The 22,824-nt window shown below is 38.6% G+C and overlaps 2 protein-coding genes across 10 annotated transcripts in view; one reads left to right on the forward strand and one right to left on the reverse strand.

Moving 5' to 3' along the window:
• Positions 1-22,824, forward strand: part of HERC1 (HECT and RLD domain containing E3 ubiquitin protein ligase family member 1) — a 964,782-nt gene that overhangs the window by 732,725 nt on the left and 209,233 nt on the right. The gene's annotated exons all lie outside the window — the stretch shown is intronic.
• Positions 1-22,824, reverse strand: part of LOC147015511 (uncharacterized) — a 284,377-nt gene that overhangs the window by 232,036 nt on the left and 29,517 nt on the right. For 2 of the 9 annotated variants that reach the window (XM_085850329.1, XM_085850321.1), the window contains exon 2: positions 22,290-22,414. The exons of 5 other annotated variants lie outside the window; for them this stretch is intronic. The gene's annotated coding sequence lies outside the window, so the exon portion shown is untranslated. Of the gene's footprint in view, positions 1-1,608; positions 1,631-18,540; positions 18,609-22,289; positions 22,415-22,824 lie in introns of those variants that run through there. 2 more of the 9 variants (XM_085850323.1, XM_085850324.1) reach the window with 2 other exon arrangements.

The following is a 22,824-nucleotide window of genomic DNA, read 5'->3' on the forward strand; positions in this document are numbered from 1 at the left end:
GAGACATCAGGCAGCACATCATAACTCTGCTCTGGGGTATGTGAACGTTACATTTTGATGTCATATCGCCTTACACCATTCCCAGATTTTTGCTAAAAAAAAAAATCAACTTGAGTGTTCCAGCAGGTTTCAAATATCTCAAATCCACGTCATCACATTTTGGGGCAGGAAAGCTCTACTATAACAAAGCTTCTTTCAGCAAGCAGAGGTTTCCAGATAAAATAAAATAAAAATGGATTCTCCCATGCTTATGTGACTCCAGTATTTTCTTTAGTGATCTTTGTTGTTGTGGTTGTGGTTGTTGTTGTTGTTGTTGTTGTTGTTGAGTTGGGTAGTTTTTTTTCCACTGCAAGCAAATGTTATACAGTAACTCCAAATGTAAGTCAGGATGCTGAAATTATTTCAGTACAATGAACAAGATTTCAAAAGTATGGGATATTACCGACTTCTTCCATGGCCCCAAATAATCCCACATTCTTTTGAGGTCGGCTGTCAGAGTGGATTTTTATAAATTTTGTAAATTTGTTGGCCAGGCCTGAAGTTAGTAATTTGAGCCGACTTGGATTAGGATTTGTAATTTGTTCTTGTGCTGGTGATAGCTCACCTACTCTTTGTGAAAGACACCATGGGAGAGCTAACGTCCACCAACTAATGCTAGCAGCCGGGACACCCAGCTTAATGTCCATACGAGGAATGCCGCACTTTTGATGCAACCAACATCCTGCCTGCAAAGCACCAAATCCGACAGTTTATAGTCGAATATATAATCGAACCCAGACGACATGGACATAAAGGGAACTTGAAGGTGACTATTTGGGCCATCATGCCCATGCTGTATCAAAACGCCATTATTTAAGTTTCTTCTCTCAACTTGCTCCATTCATACATCTTTTATGTACTTATTATATTGTCGCTACTTTCCTTTTGCATTACATCAATAACTATTTTCAATTAACTTACGTTTCCATACTTTGCCCAAAAGTAGAATAGAATCTTTAATGTCCACAACCTAAATGCAGACAAGACAGCCGGCTTTACATCACTCTCCAAAGGACGGTGCCATATGAGAGACAGCACCGTCTACTGATGCTGCATTAGAAAGGAAGATCAAAGTTGAATTTGACTCAACAATGGAATATGTTCAGGACCAGACAGGTCAGAGGTGAGTACACAACCAGACAATGCTGTCCTGCTCAGATCTCTATTTTTGGCTAAAGTTTAAGCAAATGCACCAGCAAGGCCAACACGGCGCACGCAATACTTTAAAATAGATTAACTCGAGAAATCAGCAATTTCATTGTTTGCGAACATTAAAAAGGTCACAGTTGTTCTTTATATAATTTTGGAATTCACTTACGTTGTCATGACCTTATGAACTGGATCTGGAAAGTGAACCACAACATGCTCCATTCCAATGAGCAGAGATATCAACAAGTCACCTGAGCCAAGTCTCAAGTCTATGAGGGCAAGTCTCAAGTCACGTCTCCAGAAAATGATGCAACTAGGAACCACAGGTTGCATATGAAACACCAACAACCACCATCTCAGATCATCCCAAATCCAAAACCATGAACTTTTCTACCCCTGCTCGCACCAACTCAGGCCCACCTATTTTCAAGTTTCCAGTTTTTCCTTCCTGAGAGTTTGCTTCTGTATCCATCTTGTCCACTCCATGAGTCATTCCCAAAATCTCTTCCCCTCTTTCTTCCACACATCCCTTATGTGGCCAAGTCTCACGATATTTTGTCCTCAACTGTTGATGTGTTTCCCACCTCCCTCTCTTTCTCCTGTTCCTTTTGTTCTGCAGTATTACATCCTTATCCATTCAACATTCTAGCTCCCCCACAAGCTTCGACTTAAAATTTAAAAAGAACTGCACACAATTTAAAAAAGCAAACACATGTGCAAGTACAAATGCAAAACACAAGTGTGCAATCACACAACTCGCACACGTGTACAATCACACAACTCGCACTTGTGTACAATCACATAACTCGCACACTCGGACAATCATGCAACTTGCACATGTGTACAATCACACAACTCGCACACATGTACAATCACACAACTCACACACGCTCAAACATTCCTTGCATAAACAAGGTCGGACACAAATTGGAGTGAAATAATCAACAATGTGTCACATATATTATTAACGAGGTTGTAATAAAACTAAAATAAAAGACCCGTATCTTGCCAAAAGGTGACCACGTGTGACTTCTTTAATGTCACACTGAGGTGAACAGAGCTGCTATCCACCAGGAGCGACTCCTTGTGGAATATCTGCCTACGAGACATTCCGATGAGAATCGTTCTACAGAGTAACCATGAAAAATATGCTTTTGCCTCATAACATCACCAAATGACGTCATAATGTCTCAAGCTTGACATATCTAGAAAGCACTCATCGAGGTGTTCAATTTGAGGTACTACACGATATGGTTCCTAAAACTTGAAAATTTGACCTTGGGGTCAAATATGTTTGACCTGAGTCGCTAACCATGAAGGTCAAGGCCAATCGCCACCAAAAATTAATCAGCTGAGCGCCAGACCATGAACTATATTCCCATGAAGTTTGAAGACGATCCGATCAAAATTACTCAAAAAATAAGGGTTTCATCGACTCCCCTGATTTGCGACAAAGTGACCTTGACCTTTGACCTTGACCTTCAAGATTTTATGCACTGAAAGGGACCTCTATAGGCCTCTGATATGGGAAGTTACAAAAATTTCCAATGACAACTGTGCTCTGCAGAGTGATTTATACGTGATTACAGACCAAAAAAAAATACAAAAAAAAACATGAAGGTCAAGGCCAATCGCCACCAAAAATTAATCAGCTGAGCGCCAGACCATGATCTATATTCCCGTGAAGTTTGAAGACGATCCGATCAAAATTACTCAAAAAATAAGGGTTTCGTCGACTCACCTGATTTGCACCAAAGTGATCTTGACCTTTGACCTTGACCTTCAAAATTTTATGCGCTGAAAGGGACCTCTATAGGCCTCTGATATGCCAAGTTACAAAAATTTCCGATGATAACTGTGCTCTGCAGAATTTTTTATACGTGATTACAGACAAACAAACAAAAAATAAAATAAAAAAAACATACAAGCTGACTAACATATCTTGCCAAAACGAAGTTTTGGTCGCATTTATATTCATATTAAACATGTCAAATGACATTTTTGTAACTCCAATGTGTCTTCAATGAGGACAACATTATGCACAAGTGGATGGCTCTTCACACTCTACAGGAACTCCCCCTGGTTGTCAAAGTGCTTCAAATATTTTCATCAATTATTTTACCATTTAAAACCATATTTCCTTTTGGGATTATGACCCATTATTTACACACGGTTCTTTTAACTGTTGCACGCTCTTTGACTGCCAATCCTTTGCAGCCATTCTGACACAACATCTCCATCCACATGAGGATGATAAAATGAGAGGCTCCATGAAACTGTCTGTCAAGCACCATGACCCTTGTTTCACTTCTAAAATGCAATGGTTGATTTTGCCAGGTGCTTTGGGTTACTGTCAGGCTGGAGAACAAAGAACTTTACCCGAATGACTCTATTGCTGAATAGAGTATGTGACTCTTCAAAATATCCTGAAATATAACAGCATTCATACTGTTTTATATTGACCGATTGTCCACTGTAATAACATTCAAGAGATGGCCACAAACCATTACTGATCCACAACCATGCCTTCTTACTGTGGGGACTATCACAAGCTTCCTGCTTCTTGCAAGCGATATCCAAGCGATGTGCAAGCGATGTCTACCACTGTGTACATATCGGTATACAGCTCGTTAATGTGCTATACTTCTTGAAATGTAACAATGTTTTAAATTACAGTGTGCTGTTGCTTTGAATTCAACCTTTATGATGATACATACTATTCCATGCCCTTGTCAGTTATCAATTACGATTAATACAAAGAACTTTAACACCGGAGGAAGCCATATGGTGCATCAGGCCTGCCGGACATCAACACCACATTAATCCAATCTATTAGTTTATCGACTCCAGGGATGGTGGGGTGAGGAGGAGAACATTGGATCAGGAACTGGGACATCACCAGGGTGATAGATATTATATTTTTTTTATATTTTTTTTGAAGAAAAGCAAAATCCAACAATAAAAGTAACTAGATTGACTCTGCCAATCTAGTAATAAACAAACAAGAGCAGATCCAGTCTCAGGCGAAGTTTCATCCGCTTTCCAGTGAGATTCCTCAGGCCAATAGACTCTAAACCTCGGCATGTGTCTACTTTTATTCCTGAGGTGTGACAATTTGTTTCTGATCACGTGCCGGTGCGAGAGGTCAGTTGAGGAGTGCTTTATCATGCCAAACCTCAAGCAAAAATGCCAATCACATCATTGATTGTCTGCTCTGCTCCATTTATACACTTCTGATCTGGTGTTGTATGTATGGGGCCTGGGGGTGAGTAATCGTGTGTGTTCGTTGTCGTTTTTGTTTTTTTCCAGGGCACAAACATGCCTGGCTTTGTGTCCAGTTTGGACATGGTGATGTGACGGTTGTGTGATTGGTGGAGGCTCCGTTGATTGTTGTGCCTGGGTAATGGGGATCAAGCATGTTTGGTTTTTACATCCCTTGTCCAGCTGTTTACACCATCCAGTTTTTGCCATTTTTATTAGAGGTGTGTATTGTGTGGGTATGTCCACCATCTCCCCCGTTAGACCACCCTATCGGCTCCTGACGTGCCAAACCTCCAGAATCAATCTATCATTTGTTGGACATCATCTCGAGAACTTGGGTCCCATCCAAGTCAAATTTGTGGCTGGATTGCATACAATAGCACGCTTTGGCCGACTGTGTTACCTTCCCAAGCGTAAATGCTCTATCAGGTTCCTCAAGCCTATGTTTCAAGTTTCTTTCAGTTTGACGGATGTATAATTTGTCACAGTCTCTGCAGGATGAAAGGTAAACTACTCCTGATTTGTTATAAGTTGATATCCTGTCCTTTAGCTTAGAAATTACATGACAGGTAGGGCAGAGATTGCATTGCATCCATGCGCTGCGTACTATTCTGTTAATCATTCCAGAAAGTCAGGGGTAGTATGACAACACATGGTGTCCAAGCATGTCTGCCTCCTTCCATTCTGTCATGTTCATACCCCGGAAACACAAAATTAAGAATGAACACACATATTTGCTCACCCTCATACATCCAACACCAGATCACGAGTGAATAAAAAGAGCAGAGTAGACTATCGATGATGCGATTGCCTGCTCTGTCCATTCTCAAGCACACACATCATCAGGTTACCAGGTTACTGCTTTAAATACTTATCCAATATTGGTCACAATAAATAGGCACTACAAATTTACACTGAAGAAATTTGCGCATTTACCTCTGACTTGTCGAGCTCGGGTTTGAATCTCAACCCCCACCATAAACTGTTTTTTTTCCCCCCATCAGATGGACATTAAACTGTGTCTCACCTGGTGGGATGATGGACCTAAAAAGAGTCCTCAGTGTCATTAGTAAGAGTAGGCACGTTATCACTGGTACTCTGGCCAAATTCCAAATTCCTGCCTTGACTGTTGGTAAAGGCAATGGCAAACCACACAGCACAACCAATGCCAATAAACTGATTCGACAGCACCAACACTTTGTAAAGAGTATAATACAGATCATCATCATAGTATATATTAAGGAAACAATGAAGTGCTTCAAATATTTTTAAATGAAAACTGTAAATTTGTCGTGTACTAAATAATGGAATCTAATTCCACAGCTCACATTCTCCCAGGTTCTCACAAATGACACATCCAAATGTTTGGACAGGATGATGCAGGAGAATCACACTTACATACCTTTGAGCTCTCCAGTCTGGGATTGATTCCCAACCTAACTATAAACTGTCGAGTTGGTGCTTCACAAACAGGACTCACATCAATGGATGTGTCACACTCAGATGGATGTTAAGCCTGGGACCCATCTGCTAATATTACAGTCGTTGGGGGATGTAAAATATATTGTGATGACTTTCAAATAAGATTAGGCAAGGTATCACTAGCAGGCTGGCCAAATTACCAAAGTTCCTGCCATAATGTATAGGAGGCCCGACATCAACAACACAACTGCGTTCCCAAGCAATTGGCCCTACCAACAACCACGTTCACAAACAAAGCACAAAAAAGACAACTAGAGAACATTAGGGGGCCACTTGGGCTGTCAATCCCATAATCTCCACATTTAGTAATGCACCCGAAAAAGACATCCAGGCAGCCATATCAAGAGGAGATTTGAATACAAGACCAAAAAAAAGCACAAAAAATGAGAAGATAAACAAAAGGTAAGTGGATTTTACAAAATATTGACCATTGCTAAATTAACCACTAAGAGGGAAGAATAAATTCAAACAAAGAGAAGCCAAGGGTAAAATCAATCATCAATCCAGAGAGAGAGAGAGAGAGAGAGAGAGAGATCTCCAGAGGATGATGTAAAGAAGAACAAAGAAGAGAAGGTGAAGATAAAAGCCAACAAAATTAATGTATTTATCAGTAACTGCACATATAATTATTAACATTATTTACATTATGTAATATATTAACCATTCAGAAAAGAGATCTCTCCATTTGATGACAGATACCAAAAAATAAAATACATGCAGAGACAGAGTAATATTTACATATATATATATATATATATATATATATATATATATACATATATATATATATATATATATATATATATATATATATATATATATTGTTCTAACCACTGACTCACGACTGATATTAAATATCGGTGCCTTCCGGGTGACGTAGAAAGCAGAAATTTGGTGTGCCGATGAACATCGAAGCCAGTATAATAGAAAGAATCGCAGAACTGTTGGAAAGCATCCGTAAATGAAAACATAAATAAATGAAAAAAAAAGAAAATAAATAAATAAAACATCACATACAGGTGAGTGACCCGACACAATGGGGAAACACGGTTCGTATGCTTACACAATGTGTAAGCACACCCCCCAAAATATTATATAAAGCTCTTTCGAACCACTGATCCAAACAAAAAAAAGTATTGTATAAAGCTCTTTCTAACCCAAAAACTGACTGACTCACCGATTGATTGACTGACTCCCTGACTGATGTTAAAGACACTCATTATGACGTCCATTCAAGCGACGGGACACACATTGAAAAAACAAGGGAGAGCAGAGTCTCTGATATGGTTTAACCTTTGTTATGACCTCGTCAAGATGACACACATTAGATATAGTCATTGACTTGTGTCCATAGTGAGCCTTGACTATGTTTACAACAAAAATAATGTTGTAGCAGTGTGCCGACAAGGTACTTAAGGTACTAAGCATATATATTAGAGTGAGTCAATGCTTAGAAAGAGCTGAATATGTAAGAAGACATATATACACAATAGCGGGGTATGCTTACACATTGTAAGCAAGAATGAACAGTGAGTGATTCCACATTGTCTCGGGTCGCTCACCCGCATTTGATTTTTCATTTGTTTATTTTCCCCCCCAAAAAAAATCATTTATTTTTATTTTAATCTACAGATACTTTCCGACAGTTCTATGATTTTTCCCGGTGTATCGGCTTCGATGTCCATTGGCACACAAAATTATCGTACTCCCCCATTGTATCGGGTTACTAACCTGCATTTTTTTCATTTTTTTAATTTAATTATTTTTCATTTATTTATATTTTCCTTTTTGGATGTTGTCTGACGATTCTGTGATCTTTGATTTTTTTATCCAGTGGACTGGCTTCAATGTCCATCGGCACACAAAATTTCAGCTTTCTAAGTCACCCAGAAGGCACTGATCTTAAATATGTAAGTCAGTCAGTCCGTGCTTAGATATATATATATATATATATATATATATATATATATATATATATATATATATATATATATATATATATATATATATATATATATACACACAGTGGGCTGCATACATACACATAGGTATATATGATAAAGATGGTGAATAAGATGAAGGGAGAAGGGAAGTAGCCAGAAGCCAGAAGTACAGGAATTATGAGTTGAAGCAATGGAAAAACTAGGAATACAGTGAGGCAAGAGGATTGGTAGAGCTTCGTGGTTTCAAAAGTTCTTCAACGAGGCATGATCGTTATAGCGAAAGGATGAGTGATGAGTCAGGTTCTGGCGAGTGAGTTGCGGGGACACGTACATAATACTACACAAAAATAGCTCAATGTTTCACTCCCCCTTCTTATAGGCCCACTACAAACAACTGTCTATTCACAACGTCCTTTTTTCTTTTCTCCAACCTTGGCTTCCTTATATCAACAAATTTGGTCAATTATCCCCACCCCCCCCCCTACTCCTGCCTTTAACAGTAAGTAATGAGCAATGCTCCCAATGTGAAAGCAAAGTCAGGAAATCTGGAGGAAACACAATTACTGATAAAGAAATAAAGCAAGAAAGGTAGACATTGTTTTGTCCTGCAACGTATAAACAAATAAGGATAGCCAAAGATGAAGTCATTTTATTGCAAAAAAGGAATGATTGTATCCAAGGGTTAGAACGAGCTGATTATGGCACAGCTGCGATAATGAGATTACAAGCACAAGCCAGGATGCTTCACCAGAGGCGAATCGCCAGGCCTCCATCTGTCAAGGTTCATCAGTGTCTTTTGGGACCGTTAGCTGAGTTTGTACAAGATAGTCCAAGGATTCTGACAAAAAACAGACCCTGAAAGCGATTCCTAATGGAGGCCTGCTGCTCAGTCGAGGCTATAAGGGTTAAAAATAATAATAAGATAAGCGACATCACTTCTGTGAAATATTTGGAGCAATTTTCGTTGCACTCCTGGATGTTAACAAGATTCACGTACGACAACACTCTTTCCTATCTCAGCTTTGCTCAAACTATATGACACGATAAGTTAAGGCAGCCTAAAGGTAAAAGAGAAGATGAAGTGTGCCAATTGTTTTTGCACTCATGAAGCCACTCAAAGGCTGTAGTGACTTCTGAGAGGGTGTTACTAGGTACCGGCGAGAGCAGCCTCGATGCAACTTAGCAGCATTATGCCTGATGTTCCATTAATAAGTGACCTACATATATAATCATATATAATTGGATATCATATATAATCACCTGAGGTCAGTGACATTCAATCAGAACAATAGTCTTGCAAAGAGAAGGAATAAACATCTAACGACTTTGAATATAAAAGTCAAAATTAACTGTGCAAGCTCTGCAAATGGTTCTTCAGACAATCTATCCATTTGGGCTGAAGAATGGAGAGAATTGTAATTCCTTAAGCTCCCAAAGTTACATTACTCATAGCCTCGGAAAATTGCATTCACTCAAGGAAACCAATCTCACAGCCAAAGATATGAGGCTCCCGTTCATAAATGGCACATGGAATGACCTCAGTACGTTCCTCGATCAGAATGATCACTGGAAGAAAGGCCTCAAGTTAGTTCCTTGGAAGGTGGTGGGCGAGGGGGGCTAATAGTTGTCCTTCTGTGATGCCTCCCACTCTGTATTATACAGCCTTTCTGTAAATGGAGCTATTTAAAATCCAAGTCACATAGCATGTCATGAGGTTGAGGATTAAAGAACAACATGGTGAACACTTGCACACCATTCGACAACAATGCTTCTGCATTTCATTCAGGAATTATACGTGTACAGACTTGTCCTTTACACTACGTGTACTTTCAAAGATGCGGATAGAATGAAATGAACGATGAGCGTGCATCGCATTCAAACGAATATTTGCTCGACATACGCTCCGTATGATATTCACGTCGTGTAAGGCATGTATTGGCTGCAAGGAGAGCAAATGAACTAACAGGAGCATCTTATCGACTTGCATTTTTCTCTCATAATAATATGCGTGGAAATAATTTTGCAAATGCCTGTCGCGCAAATAACAACCGATGTAATGACCACACAGCCTCATTTACGTAGTGTCAGCTGCTGCTGGGATTGAGACATGCTCATACATTGGGCCTCCATTTGGTTCCAGCTGCAACCTCTTAGCATGCATGGGTGGATCCATCAAAGTGAAATGTGTGGAATAATTTCTCTAGCAATGTGTTCATCATCGCCGATATAGTCTCAAATTCATGACTCCGCGTCGCAGAAAAGTGAAATGAATGCACAGCCCCAAAAGAAAAAGGAATACACACATATGGCAATTTTATTTCTTTTTGCCTTGCGCTGTGAATGTTTCAGCAAGCACGCCGGTCTATCCAAAAACAAATGTTCAGATCCACATCTTCCCATCACTCACGCGGTTAGACAAAATCATTTTTTGTGGGATTCCAGCCTTCCCGCAGAGTATTCAATGGGATTTTTTTCACGAATGCCAGAGGCTAGGCCTAATGAGAATATAAGCAAATTGCCAACCTGATGGCACACGCGCTTCACAAAAAGACTGAAGATAAGCTAACACAGCGTAAATTACCGCTATGTGGATGGAGTGCATAAGTGCTCATGAACTTTAATGCTGTCTTCCTAATAAAGCTCTCAGAGCAGACTGGGACAAGGCCTGGTTGGCTCAGCACCAAATGGACCATTTGGCTCGGCCGGGTCATTGCTTATAATTGTGCCAAATGGTCACTTGTTAACAATGCCAGAGATTCAGTGTAAGCTTGGTTACAAGGATATTATTGGGAGTGTTCTTAAAAGTTTTTTTAAAATGAGATACTTCCAATAGTACAAACATACCAACCTCTTTTAATTCCTCATTGTATGAAGATATACATATATATGTATATCCTGATTCTGATGTACCAGACTCGTTACAGAGTGTCGGTGCTGCTGAATACGTTTCTTGGCAAGGGTTATGTTGGGTCGTTTGCTGTTGCCTTCCCAGCAGTGGGGACAGTAATTTGGAATTTGTTCAGGATGCTGGTGATGCATCGCCTACTCTTCGCGAAGAACAATGTGGGATTTTAATGTCACCAAACTAATGCCAACAGATGGGACGCTCAGTTCCCGTTTAACGTCCATCCGAGGGAGCGCACACACATTGATGAATCACCCTGCCTGGGAAACACCAGGATGACAGTTTATAGCCGGGCTGAGATTCAAACCCAGGTTCGACATCTGAGAGATGAGTGTGTGTTTATATATACATATACATATAACAACATGAAATGTTGTATGCACAGTATTCGTGTTGTTGACTGAAATGTGGAGGCTATCGATGTACTGAGGTTGGAGAACAAACATATTGTGGAGCATTTTAATACTGCTAATTCCACAAATCCATATATATATATATATATATATATATATATATATATATATATATATATATATATATATATATATATATATATATATATATATATATATATATACACACATATACATATATATATATATATATACATACATATACATATATCTATATATACATATATATCTATACATATATATATATATATATATATATATATATATATATATATATATATCTATACATATATATATATATATATATATATACATATATAGATGTTTTTTCTATCTTAAAAAAGGAGTATAGAAAACCTCACTAATTGCATATGAAGGTCTTTACAAAGATGTATATAGTCTTCCTCCCATATCATCATTGGTATCATTCAGTGAGATTGGCAGAGTACTCTATCAGTGAGGCGGTGGCATCCCAGACAAGGTGTCGCCTCAGTGAGTGTGCTATCTTTCAAAGGATATCTTTGGCTGTCTCATCTGATAACGCATGTTATGTGGTTGTTAAAGATCCCAGGGTACTTTTGAAAAAGAGCAGGTCATCAAGTGCCAGTATCCTGGCCAAGTTCTAAATTCCTGCCTTAATCCATAGGGGTGCTGCATCAGCACGACAGCTGTACCTCACAAAATGATACAAACTAGAAGCCAGATTCTGCCTTTCCATCCATCAGGACCATCGGTGCTGCCTAAGAAGTCTCCTTGGCTATTGGGCAGAATCCTAGACAGGTCACCACTCTAACACAGGATACCAGCAAGCTGGCATTCATTTTGCCAACCTCAGAAGGATGACGGGCAGAGTCAACCCCACCTGGTATTAATTAAACAGCAAAGTGCGATTTGAACTCACGATCCGAGAATCACAAGCTCACCATCCTAACCATGAAGCCAAAAACAGGAATAATAATAATAATAATAATAATAATAATAATAATAATAATAATAATAATATAGTCAGCAACGTGAATCTACAAAGCTCTTTAGCAATAAATAACAAAGCATTCTTAACAGTAACAGCATTTAATGAGCTGAAATGATGACCTGTAAGTGACCAACATGAACAAGCACTTAGGAAAAGCATTTTCTTTCCCCCTCATGAGTAAAGCAGAAATCATTAGAAAACAATCAAGGAAAATTGGTTCCTCTTCAGAGACTCTCAATTTAGGGTCCTTAACCACTCCAGATTCAAACCGCATGACCAGTCAAGAGATTTCATTTCTGGAGGTTCAAATTACAGAGCTGGAAATATTTCGAAGCTCAGAACAGCTCCAAAATCTGGCACACAGCTGATGAACCTCAAAACCTGGTTACTCCTGTAGTAATGGGAATGTTCCCACGATGCCCAGGTGTTGGGCTTACAGGATGCTCCATTGCACATCATGGTTAAAACCAAGCATAGCGCAAGATGCCCACGAGCAACATCAGCACACATTTCAGCAATAGCCAGCTGTCCGGAGCAATGGTTATGTGAAGATAAAATACACAGATATGTTAAACAAAATTTCGAACAAAGGCATACTGTAAAGCAGCCTCAAATTGCATTTTAGGTGATGCACTAAATGAAAAACAGCTATGAAGTTACATAAAGTCAGGATGATTATGTCTGGGAATTATTGTTTTGTTTTTTCTTTTGCAGAAAAATGTACAATTAATGATGTAGCAACTACAATCTCTGCAATTAATTTTCCCTGATTTTGCTGTGGGTCCACAACTGCGTGTGTGATGTCCCTCAAGTCATCAAGGTTATTCTATGTTCTTCAATACGATTGAATGATTTGTCATTTGATTCATTAATGGTGTTTAATGTTTGCATGATGGCTTCATGAAGTTTATAGTTCCATATAATTGGATTACTAAAGAGCATCAATATGCACAATTCCTCGATTCCTATGGGAAACAAGTCCTGATTTTGATGGTTTGGGATGTGGAACGAAATGCAGCATTGTCAAGCCTTCTCACATTCATTATCTGTTTTCAAGTCAGAATTATTTTTTAGATGTTCATTGTCTCCATTGTATCCTGTCGTTCTTATCTTCCATAAACCTCGATAAGTACTGTATATAAAACTTAAGATGTTTGTTGCAAGATTCTCCCATCAAACGCGAGATGCAAAGCAAAGTACTGCAAGGATATTAATACCAGAGAGTTGGTGTCAAAGCCACCCAATGCTCGCCTGTTTATACATTTATCGTTTTTAAAAGACTAGTCTAATAATATTTTTTATAAAGCATTGCAGTGAAGTCTGATCCAAATCATTTAAAGCAATATATGTATTTGTGTATTGTAATCAGTGAACTAGTACACATATTAAATGAATGGCAAGCGTCTAGTATAAACGGGCGAGCATTGGTGGCTTTGACACCATCTTAGGTTGAAATTTTAAATTTTTAAAAAATAATTTGTTAATTTCAACTTCACTACACCAACAGTATACCCCAAAGGAACCTCCATGCCAAATATCAGCATTCTAGTGCACATATTAAATGAATGGCAAGCTTCTAAAAAATAACTTGCACCAAAAACTTTAACGTTGATGTGCTACAAAAAAGTTAAGTTCAAAACAGATCAAAAATTTAAAACATTTGAAATTATTTTTTAATTTCAACTTCACTACACCAATAGTATACGCCAAAGGAACCTCCATGCCAAATATCAGCATCCTAGTACACATATTAAATGAATGGCAAGCTTCTAAATAACTTGAACCAAAAACTTTAACATTTTCACGCTGACGCTGATGCTGACGCTCACGCTCACGCCGGGGGTATCGCAATAGCTCTCTGTTCTTCGAACAGGTGAGCTAATAAGAGATACTTTAAAGCCAAGCTGAGCTATTTATTGCAGAGTTGTTAGCCTTACCCATTCTGAAAGGCATGGAAGAGACTTTTGCAATTGGTCTGTGGGTTATAATATATCTAATATATAAAGCTCATTCTATCCGCTCACTGACTCCCTGGCAGACTGACATTAATGTTCAGTACCTTCTGGATGATGGAGAAAGCTGACATTCCGCATGCCTATAGACATCAAAGCCGATACACTGGACAAACAAAATCACAGAACCATTGGAAAGTGTCCGTAAATGAAAATATAAATAAATGAAAATAAATAAATGCAGGTGAGCGATGTGATACAAGGCTTTGAGGACTTTTACTGGCCTGTCTGATTCATCCAGTGCACACCCACTGGACAAGATCATTTTGAACATGCTTACAGCTGACCTTTCACCCATTTGTAACGTGCTGAGGTCTATTTTACTAACTGGTTACCTGAGATAAATTACGTCCTCGAAAGTCAAAGCTGCATTGATATCGAAGATATTTGTATTCAATTAATTTGGGTATTCTTTGGAAAGTCATTATGGGTTGCTTTTAATTCGTATTAGTGTTTTAAAGGTAGACAGTAGGGATTAATAAAATGCTTATTAAATATACTTCTGCCTCCTGTCATATATTGGTTTCACTGGTAAAACAACAAACAGTCCACATTAGTGTGTTTCAATCTTTTCCACTGTGACACCCTCCTGGTAACCGGTGCGCTTGCTTCGGTGTCTCGAGGTTGACATGTAATACTACAGCAGAATGTTTGTGAAGTACAACATGTTGCCTTTTGATTAAATCCGTCAGTGAAGCGATGGGTAAAAATGCCTAGTATCAATATATCAATGCAAGTTGCATGATTGTGTCTGAACGGGATAAACGTCATAACTACTCCATGTATAATGCTAAATGATGCCTTATTTAAGAGCTCTTCAGTCCACACATTGCATGCGGAGGTCTACAAATATCGCTATTCATGCAATTTTGAATTACTTGCATTTATGTTGTGCACAAAGGTGGTGTATAAGCTCAGAGTTGCTGGTTCACACACCTACCTAAAGCAAAAAATATTATAACCACAAACGATTCAGTCAATTGCATCCAACGTATAATTTCCTTTTCGTCGATTTACTTCGCTGAGAAACCTTAGCAGCAGAGGTGGAATTAGATTTTTTTGGGGGGGGGGGGCCCTGGGCCAAAAGACCCCCAAAAAGAGGACTCATTGTTATTTTCACATTCGCTTAGTTGATGTTGCTTTGGACTCTAATGAAAAAAATCTGGAGGATATCCCATGTTTGATTGCTTTTTCCCTCCCTTGAAAAAAAAAGCCATGTTAAGATGTTCCACGACCAATCAGCTGGCTATCGCTTGCCAAATCAGTCATTCCTTATCAACTGTTTCGTTGGAGTGCTTGCTTGAGTGCTTTAGCCGCATGTTCTACATTGCCAGCAGCCACATCTTCCAAACCCGAAGCTGTGTTTCCATCATCTTCGGCTGTCGTTTCTCGTTCTCCTTGAAGTATTTGTTTACAGTTGGTATCATTTTTTTTTTAACAAATCAACTCCTTTGCTTGCTTCATCTCTCTCTTTGAGCTCCCACTTCTGTACCACCGATCTATTTCTTTTTAACTGCCTGTTAATTCTAATGGAAACTGCCATCTGACTGATGACATTGCAAGTCATTTGCATATTTGAACACGAGTTTATAAAATGTTTGTTGTTTTTTGCCAAAAGACTTGCGATTGTTTCATCTATTAAATTGTGTGAATTACTTACAAAAAAATAAATTGTGTTATATAGTTTTTGAACGGCCCCATGTTGGGGTTAAACAATTCGTGACCGTGTGATGAATTCAGCTCATTCTGATATAACCATTGGTGGCGGAGGCTGACATGGATGAAAGGTGCCGAGTTAATATTTTAATCGTGCAGTAAATGTATGTTTCCTTATCGCACTGTTCATCTTTTAAGAGTGCTTTAAATGTACGTTTCCCAATCAGTCAGTTATCAGAATTTGTTGCAGGTTGTGACTACAGTGTGGTCATGCTTGTTGTATAATAATCATTGAATTATCAAGTATTGTCAGACTTCACACCTACAACGAGACTTGACGGTCACGCAGAGCTTGATCGCAAAGTACCCTGCAACAGTATAAAGCTGAAACAAGTACTAAAATACCCCAAACGGTAAATCAAAACTCAAAAAATAATTTTATAGCAGTGGATCTGGTATAGAACATTTAATAGTAAATGTATTTGTCCCCGGGGCCCTATTTGAGCTCGGGGCCCTGTGCAAGGGCTCTGCATGCCTGTGCATTAAACCGCCACTGCTTAGCGGTCTTAAGAGTTAGTGACTATTATTCAGACTTGGAGTTGGTTGAGGATTTTAATAAGAAAAGGTTAGCTGCAGACCTGGGATTGGGGATTTGAAGAAGAAAGGAGTAGTGGATGACAGGGAGTTGGAGTGGTCGGGGAGTGGGGTGGAAGGTGGGGTGGCATTGAAGGGACATCATTGAGAATGGGTGGATTGAGGTTTTGGGGTGGGGAGGTTGAGGACTTGGGCTTGAGAAGAGGGTTTGAGGACTTGGGGTTGGGAGGAGGGGTTTAAGACTTGAAGAATTGGGAACTGTGCACCAGGGGGTTGGGAGGGGGGTTGAGGACTTGAAGAAGAAATGGCGAGGAGAGAAGATAGAGTTGGGATGGGAGGGGGAGAGGGGACAAGAGCTGGGAGAGGGGTTTTGAGGACTTGGGATGGGGAGGGGGCTTGAAGACTTCCCAACATATAATTTCCTTTTCATAAATTTACTTCACTGAGAAACCTTAGCAGTCTTCACATTTAGTGGCTATGATATGGACTTGGGGTTGAGAGGGGGGAGGATTGAAGACTTGAAGATTAAAGAAGAAAGGGGGAGCTGTAGACCTAGGATTGGGAGTGGGGGGAGGGGGGTTGACGACTTGAAGGAGAAAGAAGAGGGGAGAGGGAGAGTTGGAGTGTGGGGACAGAGGGCTGGGAGAGTGGGTTTGAGGACTTGGGGTGTGGAAAGGGCTTGAGTACTTGGGGCTGGGAGTGGATTGAGGACTTGAAGAATAATGGAGTTGAGGACTTGAAGTCCCATTTACATAATGCGGAATTTCCATGGGTCCCTGCCATTATGCTGTCAAAGGATATTCCCAGCAAATTCCCAAAATATTCCAAACAAATTCCCCTACAACAGCCCAGTGGAACTGGGTTATCTGTTTGTGAGGATATCAAGTGAGAAAAAGGAGGTAATAATCAGCCTTGCTATTCTAAGTTATTAAACATCGTCATCTCACTTTAAACACAAACGCTCATCAGGTGCTTTGTCAATAACAAAGTTTGACATTGCAGGAATGCTTTGCCATAGGAATGCAGGCTCATCTGTTACACATTCAAACAAAGGCAAATAAATATTCTCCTCTTGATATGTCACAATTTGTTTACTTCCAAATAAATAATTATTATAGCCTTGATTTGTTAAAAATGCAAATTATACTGATGTGACAAGCATTTTCATCATGGAAGCATGTTATACATCTCAGATGGTCTTCCCAAATGAGCATTTGCATTCAAACAAGTCCATCTACTGCAGAAAATATGCAAAAGCATCTATTCATTCACATCTGGTTAACACTTTGGCTCAAGCTCCGAGCAATGTGGAAGCATTTCCGGGAGCTCTGGCAAGACACAGTGGCAAAACACTCGCCTCTGAACCCAAGACTCTCCAGCTGGCTTCATATCCCTGACCCAATGACCTTGCGGTCCAACCACCCGCTGCGACAAGCCATGCAGAGCCTGGCGCCTGCTGGGATCCTGTTCTGGCAACGACACTACCAGTGCCGGGTGATTAAACGCCAAGTTAGAGCCAAAGAACCAACATTTAATACAGCAAACAACTTTTTTTATTTCTTGTTTTACTCATTGGCTCACAGGTAAAAGAAAATAGATAGAAAAAAAAAATCTGAGGCCTGCCGGTGCATTGATCTCGAGCCCATGAGCACACTGTAATAATGTTTTCCTTGGAATATGGGCATTAAAGCCTTTGTGGCAATTTGTTTTAGCTCAGCCCTGTGTTAATCTTACTGGTAAGATGGCCATAATCCAGCGCCAGAAGAAATGTTGTTTCAAGCGTCATCGTATTTGAACAACAGGAGTGTTTGATACTGTAGAGACTGAGCAATGGTTCATGGGTGAGGGAGTTTGACTTTGAACTTTTGAACTGCTAGTTTTTACAAATGATAAATAAATAAAAAAGTAAGGATGTGGTTGTAACATCAAAACAGCAGCTTCCAATAATTATCAATAACAGGAGACTCAATACAATTGGCTTAATTATCTCTCAAATTTGAGACAAAAATAACCTCTGACCTCTCAACCTCTTAACCTCACAGTAAGGTCATGAGGCATATACTTCTTAATCATTTGTACTGAATTACTCAAGGTGATTAATCATGGATCTCACCGAAAAAACATGCTGTCGCATCTTAGTTGATGTTGAAAAACGCTTTTGAAATCCTGATTGCATCCTACCTGTAGACAAGAGCCAACATACCTGCAGACTTAGACAGTAAAAATGTATAAGGAGATTATACATTTACTGAAAACAAATCGCTCGTTACACTCATTTTGATGAAGTCATGATTTCTTTTCAAAATAATTTCTCCAAAAGTATATTGGTGTCTAAATATGAACCATGTGTCTTCTCTATGGATGAACAAGTACTATATCGAAATGCACAGTGTACATATATATTTATATAATAAATGCGCTCACCATTAAAGCCAGGAGGTACTGCTTTGTATATATATATATATATATATATATATATATATATATATATATATATATATATATATATATATATATATATATATATATATATATATATATATATATATATATATATATATTTATATATTTATTTATATATTTATATATTTATATATATATATATATATTTTATATATATATATATATATATATATATATATTTTATATATATATATATTTTATATATATATAAAGCTCATTCTAACCACTGACTCACTGACCGATATTAAAGATTGGTACCTTCCCGGTGATGCACAAAGCTGAAATATTGTGTGCCGATGGACATTAAAGCTGATACACCAAGAAAAATCACAGCACTGTCGGGAAACATTCGGAATTGAAAATATAAATATATTTTTAAAATGTAAGTGAGTGACCCAACAGAATGGGGAAGCACGGTAATTTTGTGTGCCGATGGATATCGAAGCTGATACACCGGGAAAATGACAGAATCATTGGAAAGCATCCGTAAATGAAAATATAAATGAAATTGCTCGTTGATCAAGGAATTTCCGAAATAACTTAGTGATATCTCCATGATCTCTGAAAAAACAAAAACCTGGAAATCAATTTGGTTCTTATAAGTCAATAGTGCGACTGTTTAATAAGTTATAGCACTTAGTTTGGTCATGATCATAACTTGGAAGTTAATCGGAATTGAAATGGCGTTTTTATCACAATTTGAAAGTTTTGACCCGACCCCCCTGACATTCGACCCCCAACCGCTAAGAAGGGTGTTGGTGTGACACCCCAATGAGACATATGGTTGGATGCAGAATTGGAAGATGCACAATTTGGATTTGGTTTGAAGTCGATACGACCATTTTAGGGGACGTTATTGCGAAAGTAAGAACTTCGGTTTTTTGGTGACCTTGACCTTGACCTTTGACCGAGATTCACCAAAAGCGAAAAGTGTCTAAGTTGGACCATGGCCGATGTCTTTACCCAGTTTGGTCATGATCGCTGAAACGGTGTGGCTGCTACAGGGTAAGCAAACACACAAACAAACAGACAGACAGACACACAGAATGACACACACGATTGCCGAAATCCGAAGGATTCCGGAAATTATATATATATGTATGTATATATATGTATGTATGTATATATATGTATGTATATATATATATATATATATATATATATATATATATATATATATATATTTAATCTTGTGTCATCCTTTAATCAGTTCTGATCAATGATAAATAAAAAGCACTGAAAGTTCACCTAACCATAGTGCTGCAGTTTGCATGTTCCAATGACTCAAAAAGCTATACCAGGTTTATTGTCATTTCATGCCATTACCAGCAAAGTTACTTATGCTGGAAAGGTCAGAGTCTGACTGTAGGAACTATACTTGGAGAGCTCCCTCACCATCCAGCAGTGACAAGCTTAGTGAGTCTGCGAAAGCCCCATAATATGAAATGTCACAATCTGGAAAATGGCCCTCACTCCTCTGCAAGTCGAAAATTAATGTCCACGAGAGCAGTCAGGAGAAGGAAAGAACAAAGCTTGCTAAGAATCTCTGAGTTAGACTCAGCTGTCATTAAACACTGCATCTCTGCATGTATAATATATGCAGGCTTTTATGGAAGGAAAATTTGACAACCTCGGAATAAATCAAGAACATTAAATTGGATATAATTGGACTTGGTGAGGCAAGACGAAAAGAAGAATATTTATTGCAGTTCAAAAAGAAGAAAAAAAACTTGCATGTTCCACATCATGGACAAAAAGGAAGAAAGCACACGTGGAGATTGATTCCTGATAACAGCCAGGTTGGCTGGAAATAGTTGCAAGACAATGTCTGATATAGCGACACAACTGATTATTAAAATGACAAAATGTCACTGAAAATCAGTGATAAAATCCATGCACCAACAAAATGTCATGGTGATGAAGAAGTGGAATAAATGTCTGAGCAGATTGAGGAACTGCGAAGTATTTCTTCTCATTATTATTCTTCTTCCTCGTTTTATACTATCTATTTTATATTATATCTATTCTATATTGCCAAGTGTTTATCTACAGGGTGTCCATAAAGTCTCTTTACAGTTTAAAAAATTTATTACAAAAGCAAATGAATAGATAAACCTGTGGAAATTATTGCAAAATGAGGAGTAGATATTGAAGTTTTTTTTGCCTCATTTAATACACTTCTATATGGGCACCATTAGTTGCACGAAGCACATCAAGACGGTATAAATTATAAATTATAAAGAGACTTTATGGACTCCCTGTATTTTATGAAGAAGCCTTTCATAGTGTGGAAATAAATGCCATCGTACAAGCTCTACATTACCTCGATGAAAATTTCAAATATATAAACATACTAGTGGGGTGTGTAAGCATCCGAACCGTGCTTCCACATTGTCTCAGGTCGTTCATCTGCATTTAATTTTTCATTTATTTATTTTCATTTATTTACATTTTCATTTACGGATGATTTCTGGCAGTTCTGTGATTTTTCCTGATGTATCGGCTTCGACGCCCATTGGCACACAAAATTACTCTGCTTCCCCATTGTCTCAGGTCACTCACTTGCATTTATTTTTTTCATATATATTTTTTTCATTTATTTATATTTCCATTTAAGGAATGTTGTCTGATGATTCTGTGATTTGTCCCGTGTATTGGTTTCGATGTCCATTGGCACGCAAATTTTCAGCTTTCTATATTACCTGGAAGGTGACAATCTTTAATATCAGTCAGTAAGTCAATGAGTGAGTGAGTCAGTCAATCAGCCAGTCAGTGGTTAGAAAGAGATTAAGCAGATATGAGATATGAGATTAGGCAAAGTCTACAATGGTAGAACAGTGACTTTGAAACTGCACAAAAGTATCGGTAAGATAATAATCACAAGCTAGGTGTCAGGCAAGGTGACAATCTCACCTATAAGGAGTGTTCTAACGGATAAATTGGGAAAAATCAAGGAATTAACATCAATGAAGAAAAATTAAACCATGCACAATTTGCAGATTGCACGGTTTTTTTAATGTTTCAAGCAATACTCAAGAACTGAAGGTCCTGATTGGAGAATAAAATTGAGAGTCTGAAAATCGAATGAAAAATGAACATGACAAAAGGAAAAAAAAAATCATGATCACGGTGGCAGTGAAGTCAAACGCTAAACTCTAAAACACAAGTGGGCTCACCTAACTTTAAACCGAGTCTTATACACAAGAGATACACATGAGGGGATTTAAAGAAAGGGAGAGAGGGAAAAAGGAAGAAGAAGAATGATGCACTGAAACATGGAACATCCTGCTGCACAGGGAATCTTGCGGTGGCCCCGATTTGCCCACTGCAGCAACGGAGTTTGAACTCTTATTCACAATGGTGTATTCATTGCAGGAACCAGGATGAACTCAAACTTACTGTGGCATTCTCCATGCCCCGTGACTCAACCGCTGAAGCACAAAGCGAACAACCGTTTCTCTTTTGGTATAGTGCAGATCTCTCCTCTCCTCTTGTTCCAAGCAGCCGTTCTCTCTCACCCACACCTAGAGTTCAAATCAAATCAAATCACATGCAAACCAACCAATCAGCGAACAATCGATTTGGGACAATGAGCTGTGGAAGCCATTGGATTTCTGGTCAAACTTCAATGTTCAAATCCAATTGGCCAAAATGTGTCATTGGACACATGAAGTCCCACATATAGAGTATGGCGGAACAAGTCCGTTCAACCACGAGTCTGCTCAACTACAACTCTGCATCAGAGTGATGTTTCAAAGGGGAGTAATTAGAGGAAAAATCACACATAATAGTGAGACAACACAGAGGGATTAAAGGAAGACAAGGTGCTATCTAAACACTCATTTCTGGCCATGCTAATTGGGGTCGGTAATTGCTCATCTTAACACACACGAGGAGATAACTAACAGATGTAATTACCTTATCCCTTCCCTTA

Source organism: Eptatretus burgeri, chromosome 12, assembly GCF_056783735.1.
Source record: "Eptatretus burgeri isolate ZD-2024b chromosome 12, Ebu_testis_v1, whole genome shotgun sequence".
Lineage (NCBI taxonomy): Eukaryota > Metazoa > Chordata > Myxini > Myxiniformes > Myxinidae > Eptatretus > Eptatretus burgeri.